The following is a 25,841-nucleotide window of genomic DNA, read 5'->3' on the forward strand; positions in this document are numbered from 1 at the left end:
TCAAGGTCCACTATTCTGTCACCACTTCGGCTCTACAAAACGTTCCGTGGTTTATCAGTTACATTCCCAGCGAAATACGTGATGCAGCGTAGTAGCACTGCAATATATTACACAAAGTATTCCTGAAAACGACTGTGGCTTTTTCCTGTCTGCTTCTACTGAGTATACTTGCATACAGAAAGATTGGGAAAATTATGGTAAAATAATCCAACTACCTTTTAATTGTTACAGCAGACAAGTGTATTTTAACGTGAGAAATACGAGACCAATTCAATATGCAACTTGCTTGTCATCTATTTAAATTATATTAAAAATGTACGTCACGATCAGCAGCCACCAGTAGAGATCTGATCGTAGCAACGCTGCAGCACGTCCTCAGCTCTCCCCTCCGGAGTGGCACTGCCAGGCCTTGCTGCCTCTCTTCCAGCCTACTTAAGGTGAGTTTTCACAGGAGTAAGATGTACAGCGTGTCAGTTCAACCAGCCTCAACAAGAAGTCACCCCCAACACATACAGTAGAGAGATTTTCAGCATACCCTGGCATACTCTGAATTTCTGAAGACAATTACTGAGTATTATATCAACCCTGCACAGTCCATTTTTACTCACTGATGCAAAATACCAAGTGCACATTAGTCACTGCCTAAGGCTACGCATGTCTGCATCGCTGCTTCTGCTCATCAGCTTCATTCAGTCACTCCTCCGATACGGAATAATGGCAAATTCATTCTGTACGTGCTCATCTTTTGTTTCTCCTTTCTCCTTCCACCCCAGCAACAGATCACAAAACTGAAAAACTGCAAATATTTTTTCTCTGTTACAAATGCATTGGCCAATATTCTCCAAGTGGTGGTAAAAAAAAAAAAAACACAACAAACTTTTTTTTTTTTAATTCCAACAGTCAGTCAAATAAAGATCGGGCTCAACGTTAAATATTAATGATTCATTTTGTTTCCATTACAGGACAGCTAAAAGGCAGCAGTTCAAGACTGTTTAAGAGCTCTCCATAACTTTAAAACACGCTAAAGCTGTGGATGTGCATGTGTATCTGTCATAAGCGATTTTGCTCCAATTTACTGACATTCTCCTTATGTATATCACAAGGCACCAACTAGAATTTTTGGGTCAGATCCAAAAAAAGAATTACTTTACTCTCCCAGACACACATGGTTTCTAATGTTACTTAACATTCACGGCTGCTAGCAATAATTAAACACTTGGTGGATCTGTAAAGGATGTTCTGGGTACTGGAAGAGGACAGGGCATGAAACAGAGATGGGGAAAGGGATGGGTGAGCAGCTCAGGTGTTCTCAGTCAGTCTGAAGAGCCAGGACTCCTTCGAAGGAGCTTGTCTGCCGCAGGCCCGCCGGCCCCCCAGGCGCCATCCTGGAGCGACCAAAGGCAGCTCCGGGTCACCCCCTTCCTTGTGCCACCTCACATTCGTGTGTGTGAAGATGCTCCCACACCATGTTCTTCAGTACGGGTTTGTTTACTGTGAGCTAAGGTGTACTGCCTCGTACCTGTACAGGGACTACTGCAGGACTGCTGCAGGACCCCCGAGGTTTGCGGCTTACCCTCAGCCTGGCAAAAAAGGAAACAAGACTGCGATCCAGAAACAAAACCGGAGGGGTCTAACCTGTTCCTGAGGAGGAACCAGTGCTTCTGAGAAGAAACCAAAATGCAGAGGTTACAGGTATGCAGAACATCTGCCCTCCTCCTCCCGGCAGAGAGCGGAGTGGTGCTGAGCACAGGCTTTGTGAGCACCTGCGAGCCAGGAGGACGTGCACGCAGACCACTACTGGCATGATGGTATTTAACATACATGTAACATCTCACTGAGACACAACTCCCTGCCCTTGAGCAACCTTTTTGTTTCCATTCTGCCACACAGTTTTGTGTTATTGCCTTCTCTTTTGCTGTTCTCAAAGCAACATCACTTTTAAATCCAATGAATAAGGCAAGTGACTTCATTACACAACCCAGAGGACGGCAGACTTTCTGAATATTTGAAAACCAGTAACGCAACAGCATAAAAGACAGCAAACAAATCTGGATTTTAGAAGCACTACGAAGTTAAGAATCGGGCCTTTTAGATGACAGATATCACATGGATATGGCAACCTTTTCCTTTTGCAACACTTTAGAGTTGGGCCTTCTATCAGAGGACATCCAAGAGCGATTTAACCACTTACCAGTTCACCCTCACACCTCAGCGCCTAGCACAAAACCAGCATCCCAGTATCCTAGATTTGATAAATCAGAATTCCTCTCCCAACTTAGTTTACATTGTTAGCTTCATTAATGTTTACTTAAGCATAGCTGAATAGCAAAACTGGAAACAAAGGATAAAAAGATTAAACTAAGCCAGACAAAATTCCCATATACATTGTATTTAACCAAAATATTTAGCCTTAATCATTCCAATTAATCTTTTCTGGGGATCTGGAAACCAAGGGCCCAGGCCTCGCCCCAGGGATACATAACTTGCAGGGGCATTCTGAGGTTAGCTTCTCTCATAAATATATAAATAAATCTTTATATTCTCTCTTACTTTGCTTCCTCTAGGAATTTCTTCTCTTTTTTATCTTACAGAAATGACAGCAATGAGCTTTCATTTCCAAGCATGACGGCAATAAGAGACTGGTTTTCTCTCGTGTGCAGTCTGAGATCGAGTTTCTTCCTCCCCTCCCTTGTTCTCAGCTGCACAGTTACAAAATGCAAAGGTAAAAAGAACACATTTCCCTTTCCCTGGAGCTTCTCTGAGATTACATCCCTATCATAGTCTTTAATTAGCAAACTTCTCTGTAGCTTAAACAGCGTTCTTGCTCCCCTCAGCACTGCAAGACTCTCAGAGCACTACAGAAATATGCCATGAGAAGAACCCCCGCACACTCAGTTTAATAAACTTCTAATCTCTAGTCCTTCGGTAACATCATCTGTGATGATCGGCAGATGACAGCTCTGGAATTCAGAGCGATTTCTCTGCTGCCACATTCCCTGCACCAGCCCTGACCCCACCAGCTTTTGTCAATTTAGTGGATCATTCTGCCACAAAAACTGCTGAGAAACATCCCCATTTTGGAGACATGGTATTTACGGAGCCTGTGCTGCAGTGACAGCCCCGGCCTTTGGCGAGCCGCGGCACAGCACCGCAAGTCTTTCCGTCCCCAGGCTGCAGCCCAGCGATGTGTTCCAAGCCCCAACTCCCCCCCCCAGACCTTCTCCCCGCTGCTCAGAACATGCCACACAGCAGCTCGCACGGCAGCATCCAGACCCGGCAACGCCTGCACGCAAAATGGAGGAGTCTACGGATATATGACTGTAAGGCAACCATAAAGCATTCTCACCACTGAAATCAGAGGGGCTTCCACGCGGCTGCATTTTCTGAGCTCCTGATACAGCCGTAGGGCTGGGACATTTCTGCCACTGAGCTCAGAGGTGGCAGAGCAGAGCTCTGCCAAACTCCTGTTTCAGATTCATTCCCAAACACCACAGTTCTTTGCTAAGGTAGTCTCCAACTGCCTGAAAGGTGTTTCTGAACAAGAGCAGTTGGCGTAAGAGAGGAATCTGAAATGAAATGATTCCAGTGGACCAACCCAGAGCATCAGCTTTACATCATTTACCTTCTGAGTTTCGCCACACATCTGAAGAAAGGTGAAAAAATCTTACCCTGGCGTATCAAGAACACCTCAGCAGTGTCTAGCATTAGCTGGAAGACATTTTCATAGTCTCAGAACAGCAGTGGGGATTTCTCTTCCTTTCTTAAAATAGATTTTCTTATTTTGCAAATCTGGCAGTGGCTCAGTAGATAAGAAAGAGCACCATGAACAGCTGATAAAGTATGAATTTTCCTACAGCACAAGGCCACCATATACAATCAGCCCCCAAAGCCATTTTATTACACAGTAGCTCATATTCAGAAAAATTATATTTTACGGTAATATTTTACTGACAAATAAATTACCAAACCAAAATATTAAGAATCAAATGGGAGCTCAATAGCTATTACCCCTTCCTTTACTACTGAGTTTCAATGAATTACTTTTCTTTTAAATAAGCAAACAGAATGACATTGCCTGTCTAAATTGGTAAATAACATTACATTTTTTTTATATGCTGCCATGAGATATCGCCCCCTTCTACTATTAGTACGTATACCCTGAAGGTGATGTGTGGTGCGTTAAATCATCCCAAGCAAATCAGCCCTCTGCAGCAGAACCGAAGCCTCGGCAGCGCATGACAGCCCCGCCGGAGGTGAGCAGACAGCCCGAGTCTGGGGTGGTTTCCAGCAGCCTGACAAAAGCCCTTCCAGCTGTGATTACACACTCGATAAGCGCAGTTTGCCACCTATCACAGGAATTAGCTTGCTTTCCAAATAGGAATCAAAAGTGCTCAGGCCAAATGCCCATCCTGCTGCTCACTGCCAATATTTAGGAAGAAATCTAGAAGTAAAATAAACTGATTACTTACTGGAGCAGTGAATATATTGATGCCTCTGTAGACCGTCCCAGCACTGGCTTAACGAGAATTCCTAGGAACATCTGGGAGTTTATTTCAGCAAGAACCAACAGGACAGCACAGGCCAACCTTCTCTGCACATTTCTACTTTATATTGGGCCTTTTTCTCTAAAAGGAGTGTCTTTAGAGATTTTGTCAGTATGTATCTGGAGCCTTTGAGTTATGTTCTAAGACTAAGACTATTTTGGCAGGGAGAATTAAAATGGACCAGGCAGGTGCTGTACCAAATTATTAATAAGAGAAAACAGGATAATCTGAATAGTTATAGGCCTGTCAGCCTGACACTGATCCTGCACAATGTAATGGAATAAGCAATACACAACATTATTTATGAAGAATTACAGCAGCTGAATAAAATTAATGCCAGTACACATATGTATAAAAAAATGCCATGTCAAACTAGCCTAACAAATTCCTTCCAATGGGATTACAGGTAGGAGGGATGACAGTACCAGTGGTAAAGCAACGTAATTCAGCAGGCTTTATTACTGTACAACTTTTGACAGAGAAATCAGAATGTTATAAATCAGTATATCACATTAAATAGACTTGAAACTCACACAAGAAAAGTTTAGAAAGAAGCTTCATTGTAAATGGAGAACCACCGCAGGAGTGTGTTTTCAATCCAGCTCTCAGTTTTGGGCTTTTGTTACTTTACCTCTTCTTCAGTGACTCAAGAAGACAAAGTAATTTCTGTGCAAGTGAATTAAAACCAGCTGAGCCAAAACCAACTAAGAGAGCAGGGGGACAGCCCTTGGTTGGCCAAGAGGGAAGGAGCTCACCAAGTGTGTTACAGCATGGCCAAACACTATCCTATCAGTGGGCAAAAGCTCCCAGTCCCCAGGTGGAGCTGGCGGAGGACGGGACGCCAGGGTGAAGCCGTGAGGAAGGACGGCGGGGCCCGCAGAGCTGCTGGGGGCAGCACCAGCAACAGGAGGGAACGGCCACGGAGTCGGAGGCATCAGAGAAAGGCAAAGAGAGGAGTCCCAGCTGCTCTCCGGACCAATGTCTTGCAGTACGATGCTGAGACAGCAGGAAGCAGTATTTGTTTGGGGTATTAGAACATTTGGAATAAAAATAGAATATAAAACTAAATCCATCAGCCTGTTCTGTCAGCGCTCCCTGCAGCTGATACATCTTCTGCAGGACAAGGCTGCTCTCATGAACCAGACCGTGCAGGGTGTATTAATGAGACCCACACTCCAAAACGCCAGCCACAACAGCAATGTTCTTCTGAATTAGGATAAGATCCAAATACCCATTTTCCACAGCTCAGTTCTTGTAGAAGCTAATTTCTTCCTAATAAAGCTGCAAGAGATTAAACCTCAAATGTGAAATGTTAGCAGAAAAAGAAATGTTCAAAGGGCAAGGACTAAAGGAAAGCCATCCAAGTCCGTCAAGTCACACTAGATGCTGGATAAGTCAATTAAAAGCAGTGAAAAATGCTCAGATGTGCTGAGCAGGGCTATAAGTTTTTCATTAATTGTGACTATATGGAGGATAAGACACATCCACTTAGCTTAAGAGGAAAGTGAATAAGAAAACTCAAAGAAGATTCAATATCCCCCCCAAGCTGATTATCAGAGTCTTCCCCCTGAAGAAGAGTTTCCCTTTCCATGTGCTTTTTGTCCAGAAGGATGAAGGACACAGTTACTGATGTCTTCGCTTCTGTAATTGTTTTTAGCTCCATGTATTTTCCTTTCACAGAGCCAGAAGAGATGCTGACACACCTCCAACCTTTTTCTTAGAGATTCATCAGCTAAAATAAATCCTACATTCGTGAATAAAAAGTTTAATTAATTCACACTCCTATGATTAACAAAGGTAACAAATTAAATTAAAAACATTTAACTCGTAAGACTTAGTAACATGCTTTTTACGGTGATTTCACTTTTCCTACAAGAAAGGTTCCTTCTACCAAAACTGGGAAGTATATTTTTAAGAACTGTGAAACTGGAAGCAATGTTGGAAATTATCAAAATCAACAAAGCCTTTCAGGGACAATTACAATGGCTGAGGATTACTTCTAAAGTTGTTTAAATGCTTACATTAACAAATGTTCAAGTTCGTAAGAAGTCCATTATGAAGAACGCTGCAGGTATCTTTATTCCAATAGTGAACTATATTAGTCCACAAGCTGGCATTTCAAGTGTGCTTAAATATTATACTGTTAAGTTAGATCACTCCTCCCCCCACTCCCTTGACTGCTGAGCTGCAGTAGAAGGTACAACCATCATTTTAGAGTGAAAAGTCTCAGAATATGTAAAATGACTTGCCTTAGGTTTAATCTTACCCTTACAGCATCATCCACTTCAAAGGACTAATAAAAATCTCATTCAGCTATCAAGCACAAAGAAACGTATGTTCATCTTACAATAAACAAAGGTCATTCTGACCAAACTGGAAAGCCTCCAGCTGGTGGAAGGAATCCAAAATAATTTTATAGGAAAGCGCCTGCTAATGCCAATGTACATGAAAAAAAACACCACACCAAACCTCAAAGCCAAAAGCCAACAGCTGAAGGCGCATGTGCTCAGATTTCGAAAATATTTAGTCATTGCACTCCCAGTTTTGAAATAAACTCTGACTTATGCAAGAGCTTAAGACCTGCTTTTAAAAAGCATGTCTTAACGCTTCTCCACCACCAACTCAGACAAGAGAGACAGGAGTGCCAGCCTGAGATGAGTTACATAACCAAGCACAGATCAGGATGAACAACAGTGAAATGCAGGTCTGGATTGCTAATTGAGAAATGAAAACAACGTTTAAAAATACTGAAAAGACTTAACTATCATCTATTAAAATTTACTGGCAAAACTTCAAGGGTTTCCCACTGCTGCCGCGTTTCTCATGGCTCATAGCGCTTCCCCGTTGAAGAGATAAAAGGTCAGGGCAAGGGATGTGACTGTGCAGCAGCGTAGGCAAGATGACGACTGTCGCTCTGTGGCTGCATCCCCCACGAGCTGGCAGAACACACCAGCTGTGCCTTCGCCTTTGTCCCTCCGAAGAGGAGCAGGAGCAGCCAGTGCTCGCCCGGAGCCTGGTCCTGCCTCACCAGCAGTAGCCACGCAAGCAGCCATCGGTCCAGATCACCCGCACACACCACACGGAAACCTCCACACTCCCTAGGATCAGGCCGGGGTGTTCGCCTGCTCACCTTTTAACGCTGCCACAGCCCTCAGTGAAATACCACGCTGAGGTCCCTTATTTTTCTAAATGCCATTAACGTCTAAACCAATGATATTTTTTAAGATCTCATTGTTTCTGAAGAACGATGAATTTTTATTGTCACAGTAAAATGAACCAGCTAGCTGAGGGTAAACATGCTAGATGGCTCTTTGAAGAACTTCACAGGCATTAGTGATGACATCACTGATGATGATAATTTTAAAATCTGTATTTGTCCAAATGGAAGAAGATAAATTTGTTTTAAATGAAAATTCCTCTTTAAGCATTTCAAGGGTTATTAGCTATAAGGCAAAGTATATAGAGAAGACATATAAATAAACAATATATACATGGGCAGTATTGATTAATAAAAATGTATAATTACCCTAACACAAACAAATGCAGAATAGTGATCATATTGTGTAAATTCCAGTCACAAGCTGCAGTCACAGACCTGATAACCTCTGTGAGAGGAGATATAAACAGCAATGAAAACAAAAACTTGCTACTTTAGCATAAGTTCAAAGGAAGCAGTTTGTTAAGATACAGGGCTTTAAAGGGCAGAGAATGTACAACATGGAGGAAAAATACTAGTATTTGTTTTCTGCCATGGCCTCTCCCACCATTTTCTTTATAGAAGGCTGCATCGGTTAAGCAGAAGAAACAGGGGGGAAAAAAGCACCAAAAAAACCCCACTAGTGTAAAAATTTAAGTATCTGTACTGGATCCATAGCACTGGCATCTTGCAAACTGATCATCAACACGCTACGGGATTCCTGGGCTTCAGGGTCAGCCTGCTGTTCCCGGCAAGGAAAGTCTCTGAAACCACTACAATAATCTATCAAGGACTGGCAAGCGGTAAAGATGAATGATCACATCATAATGCTTGCTGTCTTGGCCTAGAGATGCCACCTTTCTTTAATCATCTTCCTAAAGTTACTTATTATCTCATCGGTAGGTCTCGGCGGCTCCAGGAACTCGCCTGGGGCTGGTGTCGGCACTGTCCCAGGTGAAATGAAGCTGCAAATTAGAGCAGCGGGAGCCTTGGTGGGGCCCGAGCTGTTACTGCGCCTGAAGAGGGGCCTGGCTCCAACAATCACTGAACAATCTGGCTCATAATTAGTATTAAAAGGAGAATCAAAAGGAGGAGACAGGTCTCCTTATGCAGACAGGCTTATGGCCACCAAGCTGTGAACAGTTGCCATCTCACAGCGAGGACCGACACTTGTCACTCAAAGGGCGGAGTGGTGACTGCCAGGACTCGGCATGTCATTGAGTAAACCAGGGGTTCTCATCCCTTCCTTCACCACTGACCCCCTTTAAATACCTTTTGTGGCCACGGACCACCAAGACTTAATTCAAGATTTAAAGCAGTAGACCGCATCAAATATTTATTTCAATTTTCTCATGAAGGGTCTTCAAATTTGGAGAGAAGGGGAAATAAGTTAATCTGTTAATGCACACACTCATCATGATTCCATATGAATTTAAAACAATAGCATCAACACCCTTCTTGCTCAAATGGCCCATTTTATGGTATTTTAACATGCTAATTCCAAATTTGATGCCAATTTTTACATTAAAATTTGATGAAAAGTTTTTATAATTCTTCTCACCTCCCCCCTTGTTTGTCTGTGTTCAGTCACCATATATTTTTGATTACAGGTCCAGGTCCACCACTTGGAGGAACAGACTCCAGCCCCATTGGGACCCCAAAGAGGGCCGTTGGGTTAAAAAAAATGTCTTTAAGAGAAAACCTGCCTAGTTAAAGTGGGTCCCACCAACCATACTAGCACCGAATATAGTGGTGCATCAGGGCAGGCGGGGGGGGGGGGGGCTTGAGTATGAGAGGAGCATTGAGGGGAGGGGACTGGGGCAAAAGGAGGCGCAGTGCTTGCCATGGGCCAGACATTCCCCACCCCTGCTTTAAGCCTTCACGGACCCCCTGTGATGACATCACAGCCCCAGGGGTCCACAGACCACAGGTTAAGAACCACTGGAGTAAACACCCCTGTCCCAGGCATGTCTTACAGGCAGAGACAACTCCAAGTAAGGACAGAAATTACAGCTTGCTCCTGACTCATATGGAGAGTCTAGTCCAAGAGTTTCTGTGTAAATGGATGCTTTTCATATTTAGCTTCTAAGGATGTCATATACTAAAATTATGAGATTATTACTAACTTCCGTGAACATGTACCTGTCTAAAATTAAGATTTTTGCAGTTTTACATCCGTTTTAATACATTTGCTCATAACGGCAGATGTAGCAAGGACCTCTTCTGCTCCTTGGGCAGGTAAGGCAATGTTGTTGTTCCAGGGTATTACAAAATTATGACACTTAATTCTATAACTCACCGTGGGTCATACTGTAAGAATCTAATTAGAGTATACAGTGCCAACAGTAACTAATGTTATTTTTGTTTGGCTGGGAAATGTTAACTGCTTTCAGTCTTTTTATTTTTTTCCTTTCAAAAATCCCCAAAACCCCACTTGTTACATAGACTTTGGAGTTTCAGAGACAGGAGCTGTGACCCTGGCAGCGAGACTGAGCATAGCCAAAGCAAGACTGCTGGAACTAGTTTATTAAAGCTAAGGTCTTTGCTAATACGTTGCATAGGCTTTTGCTGCTATCTTCTAGCAAGAGATACAGTTAAAATGCTTTTCACTTTCACAGTAAAAAAAAAAAAAAAAAAAAATTTAAAATACTGGAAGAAAAATTCCTTTTCAGCCACACCATGGAAGATACTCACCAAGAGTAAGTACTTCAGGTCACAAGTTAGGAAAACAAGCAATTATAATGCACTCTTTCGCAGTTTTACCTGACACAGCAGTGCCAGGCAATTATTACGGATGCCGACCCGCTATGGACACATGGCAGTAAATCCGAACGCGGCCCTACAGTGCTGTTAGCCAGAGCCCAGCGGATCTGCCACACGGCTGAGGCGTGCCTCTGCCTGGCTCTACTCCCAACCTCCACAACGCCTTTGCCAATCATATTGTGCAAGAATGGGAAAAGCCAAGCTGACACTCATAGAATATGAACAAAAAGCAGGATATAAATAAAAAAAAGAGGTGTCCTGCAGCCCACCTATTAATGGATAGATCACAGATCTGCCACATTATGGATCAACCACATTAATGCTGCTACTGACAAAAATGTTTAACCTTGCCACAAAGCCCTTTAGAGTTCAAGTTGATAACCAAAAAATCTCTATTTTAATGTACCTGAAGATCTCAGCCAGTATTTTTTCTTCTATGAAAATCTAGTTATGCCAACAAAAACTTGCAGGCCTGCATGCCAAGTAGCAGCCAGTGGTCAAGGGAAGTTGCCTCTCAAGCTGCTCTTAAAATTGAGCTACGGGAAGGGCACAGGCTGAGCACAGGGCATGTGAGCAGCAACGTGCTACAGGACATTTTACTATCTACATTTAATTGGCCCCTATTTTGATCAGTTCCGGTCAGGGCTTGCAAATAACACAACTGTGTATTTGGTGCATAAAATGGCTCCTGTTGCTATCTGAAGACCTCACCAAAAAACCCCAGTGACGAAGCTCCTGGAACTGCTCTATCCCAGGGAGCATTAACAAACAAGTGAAGCAACGCAAACCCGATGCGGAGACCATGGGTGAGTACTGGACGTAACTGGAATGGCACGGAAACTCTTTGCAAGCACCACAGGTGCGGGCTCTTCCCCCTGCAGGGCCACTGGGCAGGGAGCTCCGTCCCTGCAGCAGAGCTGGCTGCCTCTTCGCTCATCTGCCCCGCTCCCCCAGCCTCTCCACAACCAGTGCACCCGGGGGGTTGGGGGTTTTTCCCTTTTTACTCTCAGTTTTGCTGAAGATCAGTATAAATCCAGCTGATCTCTGGTTAAGATGACACAACCTTCCCTTTCACCAAGCACAACTTGTAAACCAGACTGATTTTTCCTCTAACAGGCACTTGATTTAATCACACTGAGCTGCTCTAACTAGTGTTTCCAAACAAAATTTTGCATCACAAAATGAAATATTATGAGGGCATGACACTGTGCAGAATAGCTTCTGAAACAGTGAAAGGCATCTCAGAACAATCTCTTACCAGTATTTTTATACTTTCATTACACTATACACTATTTCAAGTACATATATCAGCTTGTTAAAAAGACTGTATTTAGCTCTGTGCAGAATAAAATCTCTGATAAAGCTGTGCTAAAGACATAAGTTTTGGCAGCCTGATTCATATCTCATGCAAGTTAATGCAAGTTTTCATGATCTCAGGCAACCTTTGGATCAGGATCGTTTGTGTTCGTGATTCTGAAAGCATGAAGTGACTCATAATTTCCTATCTTTTCCTCAATGGTTTTAGAAAAAGAGTTAAGCTATTGGGGAATTCTTTTACAACCTTCAAGAATCAAGACATCATACACATTTGCAAAAACAAAACAAAAAGCCCAGAAAAACAGCAATAACAAAATGGAAGGCATTATTTGTCTTGTATTAGCATGCTGCACATGGCTAATGAAGACTTGACAGAGGAATTGATGATTAGGAAGCCCCCTATGCATTCTTCATCCAGCGCAGCTCAATGCCTTCAATGGCTCTCGATCTTCAAAGCTTTACAGTGGTTTGGGGCACTGTATTTATTCCACTGCCTGTATGTTACAGGCACTGCTACAGACCCAAGCTGTGATTAAACCATACAGGACCGCTGCCTGTCCTGCACTGCTGGGCCATTCCCTGCCTGCACAACACCCTCAACGGCTGCGAGACCTGTATTCTGCTCCTGTAACCAGACGCAAGCCACTGAGTTCACTCAAGCTAATCAAGGACAGGCTGTAAAACATGTGGACCTGCAGGTCCTTTTCTGGCGCTTCTCAGAGCCGAACCTCCAGCTCATCCCGGGACTGTCACCACAAGCTCTGCTCCTAAAACCTGAATCCTCAACAGCTTAATACACGTGAAAGCAGAGAACTCAGTTCCACTTTTTGCCACGCCAAGTGAGTGACTCCTGGTTTACGTTACTGCCAAGGAAAGCAGAGTGGGCTCTTCATTCTGTGCAGCCCACAGGCTGCCTGCACATGGCTTTGTGCTCGCTATGGGCTCCCATAAACCCCCCTTGTCCCGAGTTACACAGCTGCAACTACGTGGTAACTCCAGAGAAATAATTGGATTTACACTGGTGGAAGGGAAAGGTTCCTAGATGCAATGAATTCAGCAACGTTCAGTACAAAATATAAGATATATTCAACAATACACCCTTACAATACAGAGCCTGTAGAAGACATTTCAGCAACTTAACTGAGCTCCCAATACGATTCCATTAATGTTGTATAGTATAAACCACAGCTGAAGTTGGTTTACATCCATTACGCTTCATTAAATATAGAGTTACAGGACTCTTAGAACTACCACAAATAAATCTGGCTTTCGCTCATCTTGTTGACAAATACATCATGAATCTATAAGACATTAAAATACCATAAAATTATAAATTTTGCTCCAGGAAATCAATTATAAAATCATTATTGATACTGCAAAAGAACTGGATTTCTTTCTTGGCATGCTTTTCTTTAAGGATTGGTGTTTATAAATTATTTTACCATGTAACCACTGAGGTTACTGTCTCATTCTGTCCCTGCTTGGCTGCCGTTACCATGTGTAGGAGAAGCTGTGAGGATGCAGCAAGGCACCCTTCAGCTCTATTTTCTTCCCTGAGAAGAACGCAACACACATACTGACACAGGATATTTTTGTAGGGTGGGTGTTAAACCAGCCAAAATGAATCCTCGAATGCTGCCGGGCCAGAGCAGGCACAAAGCAGGAGAAAACTGGGCTGGCTTCGACCACAGAACATGAGCTGACTCCCTCTTCTCAAGCCAACGTACTTGCCTGGGGTCTGCTGGACCCTCATGGGGCTCCCACTCCACTCCCAGCGGTACCCACCGTGATGAGGGTTTTCCAAACCAGCAATTCTCACCACAAGTCTTATTGGGAGGGGCTGAGGGAACTGGGGGTGTTTAACCTGGAGAAAAGGAGGCTCTAGTGAGGTGGGGGTCAGTCTCTTCTCCCAAGTACAAGTGATAGGATGAGAGGAAATGGCCTCAAGTTGCACCAGGGGAGGTTTAGATTGGATATTAGGAAAAATTTCTTCACCTAAAGGGTTGTCAAGCACTGGAACAGGCTGCCCAGGGAAGCGGTGGAGTCACCATCCCTGGGGGTATTTAGAAGATGTGTAGATGTGGCGCTTAAGGACATGGTTTAATGGTGGCCTTGGCAGTGTTGGGTTAATGGTTGGACTCGATCTTAAGGGTTTTTTCCAACCTAGATGATTCCATGATGCTAAATGGGCAAGATTGCATATCCACACAAAACACACAAGAACATCTTCTAAAAGGAGAAGAGAAAATGAAAAAAAAAAGCTCTGGTTTGGCTAGCCAGGCCGAAGTGAGGCGAGGACTGCGGGGTTGAGGCAGTAAGCTGGGCAAGGAGGCAGCCACGGCCTCCCGCAGAGAGCTGAACACGGCATGGCCAGCGCCCGGGCTGCCACGGGACAAACCTCCCGTTTGCACACACAAACATAGCACAAATGTACAGTGATAATAAGGCAAAGCAGAATCTGTCCCATCACAATTTGGAAAGATAAGCAACAAGAGAAGAAAACTACAGAGACAACCTTAAATTATGTTTAGCTGTGGACTAGCTTTGCTTTCAAAGTAATTTTAATAACAAAACACTCATCTCCAGAATAATGCCATGATGTAGCTTGCTAATAGGCTTTTTTCACTCCCTAATTAATAATAAGTATTCATGCTATATGTGCAGTTAAATGGTGTCAGTAGTCACTACTCTGTATTTTATTTCTATTTAAATTTAAAATCCCTATTTTAACTCCATTAGCTCAATAGTAGCTGCTCCAGCTGAAATGTTGGAAGCTCTCGCCAGACAACCATCGGCTTTCTCAATAGACTAGCAGCCAATTCACTCACACACTACCACCTTCACTTGAAATTCAGTACCCTCCCGTGCTGCACTGGTATCTAATGACTGTACTTTCATTTATACCTACAGAGCTCTCTTGACTTCAATTAAATTATGAGGATAGAAAGGAGCAGAATTTGACCTTCTGGGTATATCCACATAGAAAGAACAAGCTGCACAATATCTCGGAGTCAAATCTCATGCATCTGGTCATAAACTCCTTTCCAAAGATGAATTGAATTAGCCTGCATAACAGACATCAGAGCAAAAAGCTTAATGTGTTTTGATGTTGAGATGAGCTGCACACAATTTATTAGGAAACAAATAATCACAGTAAATTACAGTTCACAGCTGAAAACACAAGAAAGTGCCTTAATATTAATAGCTTTTTCCACCGTACAGTTTCCAAGCACCCTTTCTGTTCCTCTCAGGCTCAAGCAGGGAAAGGCAGAGTGTTACTGCAGCACCCTCACCTCTTTCAGCGCACACCGCGGATGATATTTTACAGACAGCTATTCTCATTTCTGTTTTCTCATCCTTGTTCAAAGAACAGTTTCATTTCCTGAACACCATTTAAAGCCTCAGAAACCAGAAGGACTCTCCATATGACTCGCCGTGCTTCTACAGGTATCACAGAGCTGCTGCAGGTCCTCCTCTGGAGCTGCCGTGCCAGTCCTTGCTTCCCTGCCCAAAAATGTTTTTCTCACCCCTGGGACACTGAGCAGCTCCATGCTGAGCATCCCAGCCACTCCGGGGACACGGCTCCTGAAAGCTGATGGCATTCCCCACTGCAGGATGGGCTGCACTGTTCCAAAGGCTGACATCTTGGTCAAATCCACCAGGATTCTTAGGAGGGTGTAAAAAAAAGCTCCCTGCTTTACAAATGCCACCCCCCACCAAATCACAGCACGCTCTCCTAAAAGGGCGAGAACATTTCAAAATGGAAAACCATCAAAAGTCACTATCCCAGGTGGGGAATTGTGGTTTTCCTCCTCTAGTTTTAACAGTCTTGAGAAGAAAATATTTATCAGGGAAGCAATTATGAACTGGGAAAATTCAGTTCAGGACCTGAAGCCTGGCAGACGTGCAGTCATGAGGCAGAAGCAGCACAGAGCAGGTCTGGAAAAGTCCTTGTGTGCCTGAGAAGATCGACCTTTTTATGCAGACGTTTCAGAAATACTGGGTAAACCCGAAAAAGAGAAAAACCACCCCAAGCAGCTTTCCAGAGAGCCAATATCCACCCCTTGCAGCAACTCCACAGGCAACAGCTTTGCCTCTTGGTCTTCACGAAGCTCATCCCTCAGGCACGAGGCCGGGACGAGCATCCCAGTCGGCCTCGGAGGCCCCACTCACAGGGCCGACCCTGCCAAGATGGTGCTGGGGCTGCTCTGAACCTCCAGCCTCATGCTCCAGCACGCCAAGGGCTGGTCCAGGACAGGCATTTCCCTTCTGTCTTCAGAGGAAGCTCTGAGCGGTCGGAGCTGATCACCGTTTCAAGGTGAACAGGCCAGGACAGCACAGCTGAGGAGGAAAAGCAGCGCTCACGGAGCACACCAGTGTTCAAAGCACAGCTTCACGGCACCAGGGGCTGCTGCAGGTTTCTGCTGGGGTGGCAGGAGGGACGGGAGCCCGACCAAGAGCTGCCCAGGGCTGTCACCCAGTTGCTGAGCTCCAGGAAGAGCAGGAACAGTCGGGGTCCCCACAGCAGCCTCCGCACAGTAAGGGCTTATGGGAAAAAAAATCAAGCTGCTTATTAAAGAATCCTGAAATGCAACAAAGCTACTATGAAAACGTGACTTAACAGGGTCATTAGGACACCCAGGACTTAGGTGCAACCTCCCCCTTTCACGGGGAGTCCGAGGGCACCATCTGCTGAGGGCAGTCCCAAGAAGGGGGCTCCCCCAAGCCCACATGTAAGCAGTTTCCCCTTCTTTTCTGCAATAATATAACAAGGAACACTAATGCTCTTTGGACTCTGAGGAGAAAACAATTCAGCTCCAAGATTTCTTTATTGTGCCGTTTGCTTTCACGCTGCTTCACGGAGTGCCTGCCTTCACTCATCACCTCCTGCCAAATACATAAGAGTGTTGGGGCCCTTCCCAAACACACACATCACCTGAAACATGCTCTGCTCACCCCATTTCCAGTTTAACCTGTTCCAGCAGAAATTATTCCACTTCGCATCCTTCAGAGGGACCCAAGAAGCCACAGGAGGTGAAAATGAAGCCCTGGCACCACCACACGCCCAAGGTTTTGAAAAGTCATAAAACTCCTTAACAGGTTGCATTTTACTTGCTGGAAGTTTCCAGGTCCTCTACTACTGTGAGAATGAAGCAACTCTATGATCGTGAATTCAAATGTTTATGCATGCATTAATATAAATCTGTAGTTACATATATATACACACATATACATATACATTTATACACGCACACACACAAATTACGTGTGAGAGACAAGGGCCCGTAATAGGTTTGGTACTCAATGCTAAAGTGCTTTTTCTTAACCCCAAAGAAAGAAGCAGCCAAGTTCTCTGTTGCAAAGTAGATGGAGAAAGAGGATGGATAGAAGCTAAGAGCCAGCTTCTGTAGATGATTTAATATTCAGACTTATCAGTTCATTAGAAAGATAATGATCACTCTTTTTTCTTTCTTGTCAACTATGAATATTCCCCTTAAAGGGTACTGTATTTTAGGTAAGCATTTATTAAGAAGAACAAACTCACCGTATTCTGTTAATCTTGTATTTCTGTTAATACTGGTTATGGTTTTTCATGCTGTTCACCCCTAGCTGCCAAAATCAGTGCATTCAGACTAATGGACTAGGAAAATGTAAAGTATTTCAGTATTGCCTTAAGGTTTCCCAGAGCTATTCTAAAGCTGTAAAAAAAATGGTCCCCTCATTGAAATAAGAGGGAAGGACATACTAGATATAGAAAATGCTCCAAATGGGATGAAAAGGATGGGCAAAGGTATAGACTTCTCTGTGAGGAGTCGCTAAGTAGGTCAGTTTATAAAAGACATGAGTTGGGGGAAACATGATAGATATCTCCTGAATCCCAGGTGGCATGGAGAAGGTGGATTGGGAGCGGCTCGTCACCATCTCCAGTGCAAAAACGAGAGCTCCAAATAAACCTGGTATCAGAGAATAATTTCTGATAACACAGTACATTAATCCTACCTCTCAGTTTCTCCCTAGGTGACCCCGTAACTTATTATAATGAGTTCAGTGTGACTAGTCAGAATCAAATCTAGCAGAAGTAATTAAGATTTATCTAATCTCAGGCTAATCTGACAGCCAACACTGATGAGGTTTTTTTTCTGCTTTATCCAAGTTTACAGATGATATTCCAATTGCAGGAGCTGCGAAGAGGAGATGCAAGTTCTGAGAAGTCCCAGTCTTGCGCCTCCTTACTCTTGTCCTAATTTTGTGCCCTGGGGTAAGACGGTGCCTGAGAGGGCAGAGGGGCTGCAGGGGCATCGGGGCGGAGAACGAAGCTGACCCCAGAGTCTTTCTGCTGAGACACAACATGCAGTATTGAAAGGTGGAAAAAACAACCCAAACCACCAAAACACCACTGTATAAAGGAGTAAAGAAACCTTCAGAGTATGTTAAATTACCATATTCTGACCCCCATTTTTCTGAAGACAGCCGTGGAGCAGAGCCAAACCCAGCAACAACCAGTGCAATCCCATTCAGCTCCACAAATCAAGCAGCCCTTTAAGTTACTGCACAAAGCAGGCACCTCACAAGCAGGGACATTACTTCACTGGATTGGAAACTATTTTCTTTGTTCTCTCTCACACAAAGTCAGTTACATTAAAAACTAGGGAGGAAAGCAAATTATACAACAAGTTTTTGTTTGTTTTTCATCCACCCCTTCCCAGGGATACAGATTGACTTTTTTGAGTAATTTTATACAAAGAGCACCATTCCAAAACTAAGATGTCTTGGACAAGGACTAAATACAGTATGACACTTTGCATCACACCTATTTATGCTAAATCTGTCCACACAAAAATAGCAGTGACGATTAAAGAATGCCAGCAGCCCTTGCGCTCTGACTGGCAGTTTCAGGATCTTAATTTTTAACTTGAAGTTAACATACTGTTGCTATTATAAATGGAAATAATCATTCAGCAGCAGAGTATTAATGACATCCCATTAAAAAGAGTGCCTTTCCCTGGCAGAATGAAGACACTAGACACCCGTTAGCCTTGAAAAATGCACAGAAATCCTTGCTTTAAAGGAGTTTCATGCCCAGATTTGAAGGATGATGTGCTAGCAGAGGCAAGCATGTCAGTGTTCATTTTTTAGCGTGGCCTCTTCCACAGATGCTTCTGCGGGAATCCTGAAATGTGGCTTCACTAGGAAAAACCCCCTTCGAAAAATACTGCAGCATCTGCAACCATGGAACAACAAATAAAGAAAACCATATTTTATGGCCCTAAGAAAAATTCCTGCAAATACATCCATATTAACTGAGGTTTGTTCTCAAATGTCGTGAAGATCATTGCTCCCCAAAATGGTACATCAGGCGGAAGGCCCTTGTGGGGTCCAAGTAGAACACCTTTGTCCTAGAGACAGCTGAGCCAAACCCTCTGTCCTAGGTGACATTTATAAACCACGAACCACACTGTCACACAGACCGTATCAATATATGGCAACAAATAGAATAGATCTATGTTCTAGCATTTCTCACATAAACTGTTATTCTGTCAAATATTTGGTAAAAAATATTGTTCAAAAAGCATTAAATCTTGCCTCAAAACTCCCATTGCTTCTTCCTTTCAGAAGGCAAGAGATGCTTCTACTTAACTGTCAGCCCAAGGAGATACTAAAAATCATAGAGACTTTCACAGTATTTCTGATCCAATTTGGTTTGATGCTTAAACCCCACCTTAAAAATTAAAACCGTCACCAGTGTAAATAAGTAAGTTTTATTCAGTTGTAGAACTTCCAAGAAAATTATTAAATATTATTAAATCATGGTTATTGATACTGATCATAACTAAATTTCTGTACTATAATGATTCGTCTTCCTGCCCATATACAGGATTACAACCTTTTCTTAATTCGTGAGACAATGAAGGTATCTCTGAACCAGCAGCAGCACCTCTGCTATGCTCAGCCCCCAGAGCGCATCAGACAGACACATCCTTCCCACGGAGAGGGAGCGGGGATCTGGAAGACCCTCCAGTCCCACGATGGCCTGAGTCACCGCAGGCGCCCGGAGCTCTCCCCCCGGGACGTTCTGCAGGACAAGCCTTTGAAGCAACGCTTTCTGATCTGTCACGGGACAAAGCACGGGTGAAAGAAGGTACCCAAGGACCGCCAAGTTAATGCAGAATGTGACCGTCAACCCAGGGAGCCCAAGAGGGTCCTGGATCCCCCGTTCAGGCTGCACCTCCAGCTGCTTCCCCGCACCTATCTGATGCTGTCCTCTCCCTGCAGATCCCCACCAGGCCATCTGCCCTTCTTGCCGTGCACCCATGAAGGAGGGGACCAACACACACAGCCCCTCAAAACAAGGATGGTCATGAAAGCTCAGGAGCTGACGTTGCTCCCCCACAGATAACAGCATCCACCCCGACATCGTTACTCGTCCCTCTGTCCCACGCACGCTGGCTGGGTGTCTGTTACATGGGGTGCTGCCCTCCAAACTGGGTGACCACAAAGGCAAGGGGCCTCCGAAGGTGGGTGGCACTGTGCCACGCTGCCGAGCAACCGCAGCCGGAGCACATACAGCCTCCCCTCCAGCCTCAACCGCCGGCTTTCCCAGCAACCAGCGTGGACAACGCCTCATCCTCTGCCTCCTGCGTATGACCGTGAGCATTACACAACCTTCCCGTTACACACCAAATGGATTTTGGGGTGTTTACACCACTGGGCAGGAATATCTAATGCAAAAATGAGTATTTCTCAACAAAATCTGTTTGAGGGTAATTCTGCTCTTCTGCTGCCCTAAAGAACTCTTCACCCTTTACTTCACATGTTCATGAATTTGTGAGCAGCCTCTCACCGACGTTCATTCAGGACATCCCAGGGTACTCTGGTAACTCACGTATTTCACAAATCTCGCTGCGTACCGTGGCAAGATACCTCCTGGCACAGGACTGAAAAGCACAGCACATATGTCACTGTGCCGCGACACGCAGCAATCTCGGCTTCTTCGACAGCACTTGGCTGCAGGAGGCTGCAACTCTGCTGTCGAAATGGCTGAACACAAGGAGGAGCATGTAAACTCAAGGCACAGATGAAGAGATGCACAACGCCAGGCAGAAATAAATACTAGCACCCTTGCTGCTGTCAGGTATCTATTGGTTTGGCATCTAGACATTGATTAGCTGTTGAAAAGCATCAACCATTTCTGGAAACAGATTCTGAATGGTGTACAAGGCAGAGCAGGTTACACTGCAGGATATTTTTACCAGGAAAAAAAGAAAGACCATTTCATATTTCTGGTTCATAATCAATATCCAGCCTACAAAGCGCCAGGAAGATAAAACTGCATTATTACTGCAGGAGAAAGCACTGATGGATTTAGGAAAAAAATCCCTCACCATATAAGGGCTGTGAACATTTTCCCACTTAAGACAACGTGTGGGATCATATTCACAGACACAGAAATATGTTCTGTTCCCTGACACCCACAGTCCTAGAACACCAGGCTGAAGTGCTGGCAAGAATAAGAACCATTTGTTAAGTACAAAAAATGTCTCACATAATTAGAGAACTGCTGAAAGCTACCAATTTAGTACTCAGGATTTAAGATTTAAGAATTTTTTTGTAACAACAGCTAAAGCTCCAGCATGCCTAGAGGTAGAACCGCCTAACCATACAGTTTGATCAGTGTATCAAATACCTGAAGCAAAATTAAACACAAAGAGATTTCGAAGCTGCTCAAACAACACCGTTAGCAGATTTGATGCCAATTCTGAAGCGAAGCTGCCCACCAGGTACCTGGAGGCCCCTTCCCGCTGGGATGACGCGTTCCCTCCCCAGACTCATCTGTCTCACTGCCAGCTCCCCCAGCCTCCGGGCATCACTCCCCAACCACCCCCACGCTTACGCTTCCCTCTTGTCCGGGTGGTGCTCCAGCCTGTCCAACGGCCCTTCTGCCCAGAGTAAGGACCACCAGAACCACCTCACAAAGCGTCTACCAGGGATGGAGAGCCTCTGCCCAGAAGACTCTTCAATGGTCAAACACCGAGCACAGCAACAGCAAAGAGAAGATGGGAACGTGGTGGTGCAAGCAGAACATACGGGGTTTAATGGAGGGGGTTTTATATATTTGAGAATAAAGTGACGCAAGAGAAGCAGACGGTGGGAGGGATTGTGGAGTTTGACCTGGGGAGAGCTGGAGACAGAGCTCCTGGCCCTGCCAGAGCAGCTGCCACCACCACCCCCAGCTCTGGCACCAGGACCTGCCAGCCACAGCTCCGCTCCTCGGCCACCACAGGCCCCACAGCCGCCGCACTGCCGGCTCCACTCCGCTCCCCTCCTCACAGCGCTGCCTCGGCCTCCTGGCCCCGCTCCCGCCAGGGCTGGGTCACCTCCAGCCACAGCCAAGACCCAGCACCCACTGCACGCTGCAGAAAGGAGAGCCAGCCCTGGCCACGGCCCTCACGTAGCTCCCGACGTAACGCGAGTAAATCCATTACGGCAGCGGGGTCCCCTCAGAGCAGTTTCTGCCACACCATCTTTCTCCTGCCATGCCATCATCTTTCTTCCACAATCTTCCCTAAGTCAATTGCAATAAAAATTTAAGAAGTGCCAAAAAAAAAAAAAAAAGACAACAACAAAGCAGTATTTTAAAATCAGCAGCTGAAAAACAATCCAAGTCAACCAAAGCTTTAAATTCCGCTCGATTTTCCACTTCAGAGCAGCACTCTCCGGGGAATGGAGCATCGGCAACGTGACTCGAGGTCAGCGCCCATGGCCCGCCGACTCCAAGCACCAACGAGCAGCTGGGCGCGCTCTGCTCCACAGCGCTGCTCGCCATGTCACACAACATGAACTTCCGAGCTCACACGATTTCTGTTTATCAAAATGCTCTTTAAGTACGTATTTTATACCTGGAAGATGGCTCTATTTATAGTCCGTGTCATATCTTCCAAGCATCAAACCTCAGTGATAAACTAAGCATCAAAGATTTCCTAAGTATGTCTTTACACCTTAAGCACATCATTGAAAAAACAGTAATGACTGACAATTTCAGTGACATAAAGCCAAGCGGTGGTTTCCCATCCATGGGAACTTGCAGAGCAAGCGCAGACCCCCAAGAGTCCCACCGACGGTTTCATACATCCTGATTACTGGATCTGAATAAACAGTACTGCTGTCCTTCACCCCATCAAGACAGAGGCAGACTTTTTCTGTCCACTACGCTTATAAAAGGTTGAACTTGCTCTCCTCAGATATTCTTTGCACCAGCTCTCACTTTCATTTCTTTTCCCCATCAAAATACTTCAGGGTGAGGGGGGGAATCATTTTCCTCCAACAAGCTTAAACTCCCATGGCTATATATTCGTTCCCTCTGGATACAAGTGAGCTAAAAGATGAAGAATGTTCTCCTCCTCATAATAAAAAAGAGCAGCCTTCCTGAGCTTATGGCTTCCTTTCCTTCTTTATTCACCGTAACTAGATCCATTAACATTTTACTTGCTCCACCTCACCAGAGCACCTCTGGAGCCGTATGGATTTTATGCTCCTTTACTTCCCTAATTTTGCACTTAGCTACAAAACTGCCAGTGGCAGCCTCTCCCCTGGGCTGCCAGACCTCTTACACAAAGTTGCACCCAGCTCCTTCCATGCGCTTTTCCTCCCGAGCATCACACCCATCCACCTTCGACTCTTCCCTAACTTCTCAAAGGTCACACTGACAGGTTTGTCTGCCCAGTGAAGACACACGGTAATACATGTAGGATTTCCCTGCCACCAACAAATTGCTGCATTCCCAGAAAAAAAGATCTGACAAACAGATAACAGTTCTGAAAGATCTGTCCTAGGATTTGATGCAATCTGCCGTGCCAGCAAATTAAAGCCTACAGAAACCACACTAAAATTAGAGAGAGCTGAGATGAAAACCAGAAGACACATGGTGGCTCTTACAAACCTTTAAGTAGGGCTTAATACAACATTTAGGTGCTTGGTCAGTGCTCAGCTTAGATCTACCGAGATCGTTAATTTATATTATAAAGTAGCACTGACTATTTCCAGGAGAGTTTTCTACACTGCACTCGTCAGGGATAATCGGTGTGGGCTTTCAGACACTGATCTAGCAGACCAGTGGATTTTCAAAGCGCCTACCATCGGCCTGATGGATTCACACGCCCTGATTTAAAGGGAAGTGTTTCCCTCCTACACCTACCTCCAGAAGGTCAGACTCCCAGGTCACCAGGCCAAGCCCTGGGCCACCCAGGGCTGGTTGCCCAGGAGCACGGAACTAAGCCACTGCTCAGGCATCACCCTCCAGCGGGGCAGGGTAGGGGCTGGATTACCTGACGTCTGCTAGGCTAAAATTCACCCTTCCTGAAGCACTGGGAAAGCTTTGCTGTATCCCGGTGCCCCCCAGGACCCAGTGGCACCGCAGGGTGCAGGGGATGGCGTGGAGCCCGGGGGGGGGCTCAGGGGCTGCCCCCATGCAGCCACAGCCCGCTCTCCCCCGGAGCATCTGCCGACCACGCGCCGATGTGGGTTAATCCCCGTTTTCTGGGTCTAGGATGGAGTTCGATGCGCTGCTGTGTTCTGCACCGCTGGCGTCTCCGCTTTAAGATCAATGCACACAGCCGAGGCTTTGTACAGATGCAAACACCTCAGGGGCTGTTAATTCCTCAGTAATGTGAAGTTTTGTGGCTTTACCAGCACACACGCACTGCTGTCTTGAAATACTCCAGAGATAATGGACAACCTTCCTTTGAAAAATCCCATTTTGTAAGCAGCTACGACTTTAACAAATTTTTAAAGAACATTTAAGAAGCATTTATAAATTCCTGCGGGACCTCATTCACAACCGGGCACCACTCCTCCTCTCCAGGGGCTCCCACAAGCGCAGCGAGCACCCAGCACGCCGTGCCCCAGCCGCCTCCAGCCAGGCTCTCCACAGCATTTGCTGCCGACCTGCTGCTCCCTGCTCGTTAAGCATCCAGCGTACAGTGGGCAATTAGCGATGATTGCTGTTACTTCAGCAACTGCCAAAATTGGTTTCATGTAAAACCATTTTTTTTTAAGTATGTCGTATTATTTGTATAACAGAAACACACCGAAAGGCTCCTCCTGTGTGAGATAATTTTTTAAAAAATTAAATAATACTGTTTTATCAGGGAAAAAGTTTTAGACATCAAATACCAGCAAAGGTTAAAGTTCACATGAACATCAAGCTAACACGACACACCGAGATATTAAATTATAAGATCATTAAATTAATAAGGTTTTGAAATAACTTACAGTAATTAATACTGTTCAAAAAATGAAGAGACCTTCTTTCACTGCAGTTGCATGGAAAGAAGAACACACAACCTCCTCAGGAGGCCGATTCCCTTCCCATCCCCGTATCTACGAACTGAAGGAACATTAATATTCTCGGAAAAGAGGTCATGTTTTCCAAGATGCACAATTTATTTATAATTACGTAGCTTCTGAAACCAGCTGTTCCTATTTCTTTAGCAAGTCTTGCTACTTCCAAAAAAGTGGCTGTAATACGGGAGGTGGAGGTTGCCATGGCAAGCATACATCCTCCGTGTATCGGAGCGAGCAGATGCGTAACGGCAAAACCCACCGGATTAAGTCACTTCTGCTGTCATGCAATGGGGAGGAAAACGCTTTGTATTTCACCTGTTCCTAGGGATTATCATTACTCAGAACACCTGAGGTTAAAACCAAGACCGGCACGTGGCCGGAGTTTTTAGCTGAAAACCGCAGAGGTACAAAACCAAAATGAAGGGATTTCACCGGGGTGATGGGCGCACCAAAAATATCCTGGATACGGGTCGGGTTTATTCCCCCGAAAACCAAGGAACTTTCAACACTGCCTTCCCGGCCACGACCCTGTCCCGCTCCGGCCTGGCAGAAATAAGGAGCAAAGCCGGCCCCTCGCTGGCGATGGGGCTGGAGGAGACGGCCCCCCCCAGCCCCCCCGGACCCAGGGATGCTCTTCAGCTCCCCAGGGCAGGTGCGGCTCGAGCCCCGAGGTTCCCCGA

General features: G+C 45.1%; 1 protein-coding gene across 1 annotated transcript in view; it reads right to left on the bottom strand.

Annotated features, from left to right (window-relative positions):
• Positions 1–25,841, bottom strand: part of LRRC7 (leucine rich repeat containing 7) — a 171,707-nt gene that overhangs the window by 145,319 nt on the left and 547 nt on the right. The window lies entirely within an intron of this gene.

The sequence above is a fragment of the Strix aluco genome, chromosome 8 (assembly GCF_031877795.1).
Source record: "Strix aluco isolate bStrAlu1 chromosome 8, bStrAlu1.hap1, whole genome shotgun sequence".
NCBI classification, from domain to species: Eukaryota; Metazoa; Chordata; class Aves; order Strigiformes; family Strigidae; genus Strix; species Strix aluco.